The sequence below is a fragment of the Hydra vulgaris genome, chromosome 01, assembly GCF_038396675.1.
Source record: "Hydra vulgaris chromosome 01, alternate assembly HydraT2T_AEP".
NCBI lineage: Eukaryota > Metazoa > Cnidaria > Hydrozoa > Anthoathecata > Hydridae > Hydra > Hydra vulgaris.
Genome location: NC_088920.1, coordinates 48,650,442 through 48,658,490, shown reverse-complemented (window position 1 = coordinate 48,658,490; position 8,049 = coordinate 48,650,442). Strand labels below are relative to the sequence as shown.

Below are 8,049 nucleotides of genomic sequence, written 5' to 3'. Positions count from 1 at the left end.
TTGCAATGCTATAAGATTCTTTTCAATGAATTGAATTTTTTAAAGTTTATATTGTTTATTGTTTCATTATTATACAGTGTTTATTATGTTATATTAGTGTTTGTGTTTGTGTGTGTGCGCGCGCGCGTGTGTGTGTCATATTAGAGTTTCTTTTTTATACTTTTATATATTTATAAACATATTATATATTTTATATACATTATATACTGTAATATAAAAACGTAACACTGAATAAAATGAACTTTAAAGAGTTTAATACATAAGAAAAGGTTTTTATATATAAAAACCTTTTCTTATGTATTCAATTTTTTAAAGTTCATTTTATTTAGTGCTACATTTTTATAGTACAGTATATACCCAGTAGGCACAGCGACGTGACAAAAACGTGAATTTCACGTTACTTTTGGCACGTGACAATTAGGTGACTTTTTGGTCCCCATGAAATGACCAATTCACGTGATTTATGGACGTGTTTTTCACGTTACTTTTGGCACGTGATATTTAGGTGACTTTTTGGTCCCCATGAAATGACCAATTCACGTGATTTATGGACGTGTTTTTCACGTTACTTTTGGCACGTGATATTTAGGTGACTTTTTGGTCCCCATAAACTGTCCAAAAGACGTGCTTTTTACGTTAATTTTGGCACGTAATATTTAAGCAATAATTATGCTTTATAATTACAATTATAAGTGTTTGGATTCGTGTAAAGAAAAAAAACTCAACGTCGAGGAAATATTTAATACGTATTAAAATACATGGTTTTATTAGTCAGTATATTAGTTCTTGACATAAAAATTTTTAATTTGTAATAAAAGCTGCACTTTTGTTAAAATATCCTCCTTATATCCAATAAGTAATAAGTACGAAGTCGTAGATCTGCAACTTACGAAGAGCACGCTTCAAACTTATATATCAATTCTCCCATAAAAGCACGCTTCAAACATAATCTAACGAATCAGTCGATATTTTCTTCTATAAGAGCACGCATCAAACTTTATCTAATGAATCAGATTTAGCTGAAAAGAAACGAATAAAATCTTAAATAATAATATGATTATTTAATAATTATCTTAAATCACAAACTTTTAAAACAAATCTTACTTTGAGAGTTGCTAACTACTTTTGGCAACAAGATTTTCTAGTGTGTTATTTGTTTTTCTTTTATCTAAATCATTAAATAATTTTAAGAAAACAATACTACATACAGTGTAAAAAAATAAAAGTCATTTGCCTTCTAATTTTATACTCTGATTGCTAAAAAAGTAAAAAAGTATTTAATAAAAAAAGATGTAACAAAAAAGTCGACAGATGATTAAAAAAAAAGAAATACATAATAAAAAATACAAGTTTAAAAAAATATTTTTTATCTATATATATCTATATCTAATATCTATCTATAGATTTATCTCTATCTATAGATTTATCTATATCTATATCTATATAAAGTTAATAACTGATGGGCGTGATTAGAAAAAGACCTGTACTCACCTTATGTGATAACATCTGTGTACTATGTGATAACATGATAATTTGTTTTCTTTGTTTTCTATCTTCTTATATTTGCATCTTTTTCTGCATTAACTTGTTCATACATTAACTCACTAGATGCAAAGGTGACAGCCCACAAAGTTGCTTTAAATGAGTATTCTACAAAGTTTTGAACAGCATTAAATGTCATTTTAGAATGCACACAAAAATTAAAACAATTTATAAAAATGTAATAGTTATCACATAACCACAAAGCATTATAGTGGGGATTTTATATTATGATTTTCCTTATCCATGGTCAGATTTTCACCTTGAGGCTCCTTTTGCTGTGGAAACATTCACCACGGCTAAGGAGCCTCATCTACCCCTAATTATATATAATATATTAAGTATAAAACTAAAAATATGTATAATAAAGTATTGTCAAATTAGGTCACCAATAAATTCAGAGTGCTGAAAATTCAACTCAGAATCAAGTTGCATTCTCCAACAAGATATGAATTAAATCAAATTCTTACTACAGAGTGCAAGAGTGCAGAGTTACAAAAGAAGACAAAGAGAGGGAAAAGTGAAATCTCTCAAACTTTAAAAGTTAAAAGGTTATTGGGTCGTACTACAGAATGATATTCCTAGGCAATAACATAACAATACCATTGGGTCTTCCTAGTCAATAATATTTTATGCAGAAATTATCATTTGTCATGTAGCTTAATAAATTTAATATTAAATAAGTTATAATAACTTATTTATTATCAAATTAATTACATTGACAAGTTTGACAGTCTAAAATAATATACAATATGGTAGAAAAAAAAGTATACCTTGTAGTAGGGTTTGATCTTTTGCGTGTTGCAATATGAGAATTATCTGCCATAACGTTACACAATTTTGAACTAAGCTTTATAATATATTTATTAAACCTAAATTGATAAAACTTAGTTATAAGATAATATATTTGGATAAAATATTATATATGTGACATTTTATTTTTGTCAAAAATGCATTGCGACGTTATAAGATATCTTACGCCCTACTTTTTAAATTAATTATTATAAAATTACAATGCAAAATAATTACATTATTATAAAAGTAAAATAAAAAGTAATTACAATAATGAATATATAAACTACATATTTCATGTAATCATTATATTTAAAATATCCGGAAAAAATTTACGGAGAATATCCTGAAAAAATTCAGAATATTTCCCCCCTCATTTTCCCCTTAATTTTGCATTCGGCCAAGTTGTTTCTCAATTTTTTAAATACTTTTCTTAATTTTTGTATGAATGATGACTTAAAACAACATAAAAACAAATAGATAAATAATATATACTTGTTATATGTTGTAATATAAGTTGTATGTATGGAAAACTTTTCAGATATTTGGAAAAAGATAAATTTCAGAAAAATATCTGGTATTCCGGGAATATTCCGAATAAGATAATCCCTGAAACTAAATTATAAAAAAATAGTAAATAAAATAAAGAATATCTTTCCAAGTTTCTAACCACAGGTTTTTATTATGAATAAAAAAAGTTCCAAAATACACAATATTTTGGCAACGTAACATTCACGTTTTAATCAAGTAAAATTGTCAACTAGACAAGGTCACCTAAAATATACATGATTGAAACATGAAGAAGGAAACGGGGTAAGAGCAGCCATCAAACTTAATCTAATGAATAAGTCGATATTTTCTCCAATAACTGCTCACAACACCAAATTTAGCTCAAAAGAATCAAATAAAAACTTAAATAATAATATGAATATTAAATAATTATCTTAAATCACAAATTTTTAACACAAATCTTACATGGTAAGTCACCAACTGTTTTGGCAACAAGATTTTCTGGTGTTGCTATTACTTTGATCTAAATCATTAAACAATTTTTAAAAAAGCAATGCTATACTTGAGAGAAACTTGCTTTACATATTGGAAGGTCGTCAACATTGAAAGATAAGTAAAATGCAGTTTTAAATACAATAGCATCATAATTATGTTTTTGTGGGGAAAACATCAAACAAATCCGCGTTAATAACCTGTTTTATATTGTACATAATAACAATAGTAATAAAAGTCATATAATATATATAATAATAATTTCATATAACTCGAATATATATATTAATCATATAATATTTAAATAATATAAAAAAAGGAAATAAATAAGTATTAACCCTTTTTAACAAGTAAAGCATGAGATCAAGATGTCATATATTATAAAAAGATAAAGTATTTAATAACAATATATACATATATCAATAATAAATAACATAACACATTTATTTATTGATATTATCTTGGATAAATTCTTTAACCTTGTTGATAAAAACCAAATAAAGAAAGAAAATCTATTTTGGGTTTTTATCTAAACGACTCTTGAGTAATAATGTATGCAGAAGTTCTAGAGACATTATTATTGCTCAAGAATCAAGAATAAGTTCTGCTAGAACTTATAATTTGTCCATGTAGCTTACTTAATTTAATATTAAATTCGTTATAACATAACTTATTTCGTACTAAATTAAGTAAGCAAAATGGACAAATTCGCCAGTCTAAAATATTATATCATAAAGTAGAAAAAAAGCATACCTTGTATTTGAGTTTAATCTTATTTGTGTGGCAAATAGGGACGGCAAATAGGGTACTAATTTATTTAACTTAATTTGATATATTTTAGATATTAGATATTACAGCTTAAAATATATTGTTCTTTTTAGTTCCGTTATAAATGCATTGCGTTAAAAGATATTATATAGACCAATTTTTTTTTTTAATTATGATAATAATACAATAAAAATTAATTATATTATCATAGAAGTAAATAATTATAACTAATATAATGAATACAAAAACTATACTATAAAAAAATAATTAATATAATAAAAAATATTATTTCACATTTCTTATGCCAGTTTTTTTTGAGAATAAAAAAAGTTCCGAAAGACGAGATATTTTGGCACGTAACTTTCACGTGACTTTCACGTAAAATAGTAACCTGGACGAAGTCACCTAAAATACACGTGATTGAAACGTGAATAAAACGTTGCGTGCCTACTGGGTAATGTATGCAGTATACCACATCATGTGGAATACCACATAAATCCTATATAATATAGGAAACTAATTTTCAAAGAGAATTTTTTGCGATTGCACTTCTTTAAAGACATATAGCACTTTAGTTCCAGTAAAAAAAAATATAAATATATTAAAATCTCCAACTTGAAATTATATACGTGTAATTTTTTCCTCGTGAAAAAGAAATATGGTGCTCTGTAATTTAGAGGCCAAATAAAGTATACTAAAATATACGGTTAAATTTCGTGATTTAAAGTTACGGAACTTCTCCTTTTTATAAATACGGACAAAATCATATAAAATGACGTGATTATTAGTCTTAAAAGTATAGGTAAAAGACCGTAATTTATTGAAAACGTAACATAGCAACGGAAAAAGTCTGATAAATAGTACGTAGTTTTTTTATAGTGTTCCTAGTTAAATTTCAATTCGCTGTGTTTTGTGACGTAACTGTTAGGTCTTCATGGGACACCAAAAACAAAATTTAAAAATAAATATAAAAAAATGAATTAAACGTTTACGTTTAAATTAAACTTAAAAGAAAACTTTAACGATTGATTTCTCTGAAAAGAGATTTTAGAGTAAACTTTTTTTACAAGTAGGGGAACATGGGACAAGATGGCGAACGTTTTAAAAAGCCTGAGTTATTGTAAAACTATCAGCCATGAAACAGTAATGCTTTGTCAGTGTGTTCATGATACCATAATAATTCATGGCCTGCATTGATTTTTAATTAGCAAATTGAAAAATTTGAAATAAAATTTAAAATAATAAGTTCATAAATTTGTTATCTGGTCACGTAACCGGGGCAAGATGACTTATTTTGCAAATTCTGTCTCCAATTTTATAAAAATTTGAAAAACACTTACTTCTCCAACAAAAGTAACACAAAATAAACACGCTTCACAAAAAAATACTTAAAAAAAAGTTTCACCTGAAGGACACCATTTATTTTGAATAACAGGAAGCAAGGTATTTTTTTTAGCACAAAAAGTAAACTTATACGCATAAAATTGCGTTAATAATATTTTAAAAAACCAATTGGGGTTTTAAAATACAAGATGGAAATTCAGCTTCGTTTTCACGCATTTTTAAGTTTTTTTGTTGAGTTGTTTTATGGAAAGTCATCTTGCCCCATTCGCCATCTTACCCCTTGTTCCCCTATATCCACGAAATAAGTGAATCAAATTTATAATAACTTGTAAATCAAAATGCTTAAATATTTTTATTGAATAAAGATGGTTTAATATTCTGCGTTAATAAATTTATCAATTACAGAAAGACAAAAAGCCTTTAAAAAAATAACTTTATACTTTTGCTCTATATAAATATGCAAATATAAGTTTATACTATGTATAAATATGCAAATATATGTAATTAACAGTGAAATGTGCATAATTATGATGACAAGTTAATAGGTAGTATAATGAAAACTACAAAAGCTATCAATACACTGTTTTTCATGGATTTATTTTATTTTACGCGCCAGTCAAGATTGTTATAATTTGATTTATTTTTGCTTATCTTTACATATCCAGTTGTTTTAGTAGATGACCATATGGATGAACAAATCATCCTATACAACCAATATGTCGAAATAAAATAATTGGAGGTACAGTATAAATTTTATTTAGCTAAAACCACTAATTCAAACGAAAAGCAATTGCTCTTAAAAATTTTAATTATGGTATATTGGCGTTTGCAAAGAAACACTACATGAATCAGTTTATTATATAAAATTTTAAAAATTAATCATAAATTATTTTTTAATTCAACTTTTTTTCAACTTTGTTGTTTAAGACGGCTTAGTTAGACGGTTAACCACCCATATAATTTACAATGTAGCCAGTTATTTTAGGCGCATACTTTTTATAACGGATGCTCTAGTAATTAAAACTTTGTTATTTAAAATATAAACATGAAAATTAGAAATATGATTTAAACCTTCCTAATAAAGAATTTTAGTAGTTGTATTTACTTATCAAACAACGAAAATAAAAACAGTACTAACAAACCGTTCCTAAACTTTCAACATCTAAACCTTTTGTTTATATACAAATTTTAATAAATGAAATATAAAATATGTAATAAAAATAAAAACAAAAATTTTTTAAATTTCTTTTAAAGAAATGAAATACAAAATAAATATTTAAAACATAATATTTAATACAAAGTTTTAGCTTTATGATTGGAATAATATAATTAATACAAATAAATAAAAAATAATTGGAAATATTAAATAAAAATAATATTATAAAATAATTTTATGATTGGAGTAATTGCAAAAAGTTTAATATCCACCACAATCACCACCACCAGCGTGACAGCACTCTTTGCTTCGACACCCTCTTTTGCAAATACGTTTATGATAAGAGTTGCAACCAATATCATAACCTCTGCAAGTCCATGCACCTTTGTAAACACATTTACATGTTTCACCGTTCTTTTTAGCTCCTCTGCTTATAGTACAACCTCCAGCATGATAATTACAGTCGCAATAACATTGACAAGTACTGAAGAAACAGACTAATGCAACGCATAGTAACAACAAATCTAAAATTAAAAAAAATTAGTCAATAAATTCTTATTTTTATTTATTGCTCTTTGTTTAAAATTAATTAGGCTCACATTTTGCTTCCATAATCTTGCCGTATTCACAAATTTATGTAGCAGTACTCAAGAACTTCAACTTTGGTTTTGAGACACAAATTACTAAACTATTTATATGCAAAACTTGCCACTGTTGTCTAGGAAATTATCCTTCAAAATGACTAGTTTAAATGAAATTGCTGACATGGGAATTAAAATGGAAACTTTCTATTAATAAAAGCAGAACTAAAGCATAAACAAATCTCTAGAGAGAATATGAAAAAGATTTTTATTGGATGTTTGGAACGCAATCAAAACGATATCGATCCTTAATACAATTAATACGAAATTATAAAAACAATAATAAACTGTTTGAGTTAAGTTTAAATAATTTTAAAAATTTCACTACTCGAGCAGCTACAGAAACATAAAAAAACAAACAAATATTTTAATAACTATTAAGGAGATACGTAGTTAGAGATACAATAACGAGTTACATAGAATGAGATAAATAATGTAGTGCTAAGTTAAAGATTCATAAGTAAGTACATAGTTAGTGATGAATAAGGTACATAACTAAAGATACTTGAGGAGATATTCAATTTGAAAGTTCTGTGCATTTGGTCGAAAAACATTTTCTTGTAAAGAAGTCTACATTTGTTAAAAAGACTTGTATATTAAAATTATGGATATCATATGTGATTTTTTTAATACTTTAATATTTATAATTTTTTACTACTAGTTTCAAAAAAACTAGAATGCGTTTTTTACATAAAACGTCATGGAAGTCTTAGAATTAAAATTTAAACTTTTAAAGATGGTTAAGGTTAGATTTATTATAATAAACTAAAAAAACATCTTAACAGCTTTAGTTGCGACTGTTTTTCT

At 25.8% G+C, this 8,049-nt stretch overlaps 2 long non-coding RNA genes across 4 annotated transcripts; both read right to left on the bottom strand.

Annotated features, from left to right (window-relative positions):
• Positions 1-727: 727 nt before the first annotated feature.
• LOC136075397 (uncharacterized) lies at positions 728-4,552 on the bottom strand. Of its 3 annotated transcripts, none has more exons than XR_010635892.1 (5): positions 4,087-4,552; positions 2,313-3,364; positions 1,492-1,650; positions 1,105-1,168; positions 728-1,019 (listed from the first exon to the last, which is right to left on the bottom strand). It is a non-coding gene; the product is annotated as an uncharacterized LOC136075397 (long non-coding RNA). The 3 variants fall into 3 exon arrangements; XR_010635893.1 differs by having other exon boundaries at positions 2,313-2,411; positions 4,087-4,220; XR_010635891.1 differs by lacking the exon at positions 4,087-4,552 and having other exon boundaries at positions 2,313-3,630.
• Positions 4,553-6,579: 2,027 nt separating this feature from the next.
• Positions 6,580-7,340, bottom strand: LOC136072737 (uncharacterized). Its single transcript, XR_010635890.1, has 2 exons — positions 7,201-7,340; positions 6,580-7,125 (listed from the first exon to the last, which is right to left on the bottom strand). It is a non-coding gene; the product is annotated as an uncharacterized LOC136072737 (long non-coding RNA).
• Between the last annotated feature and the right edge of the window lie 709 nt (positions 7,341-8,049).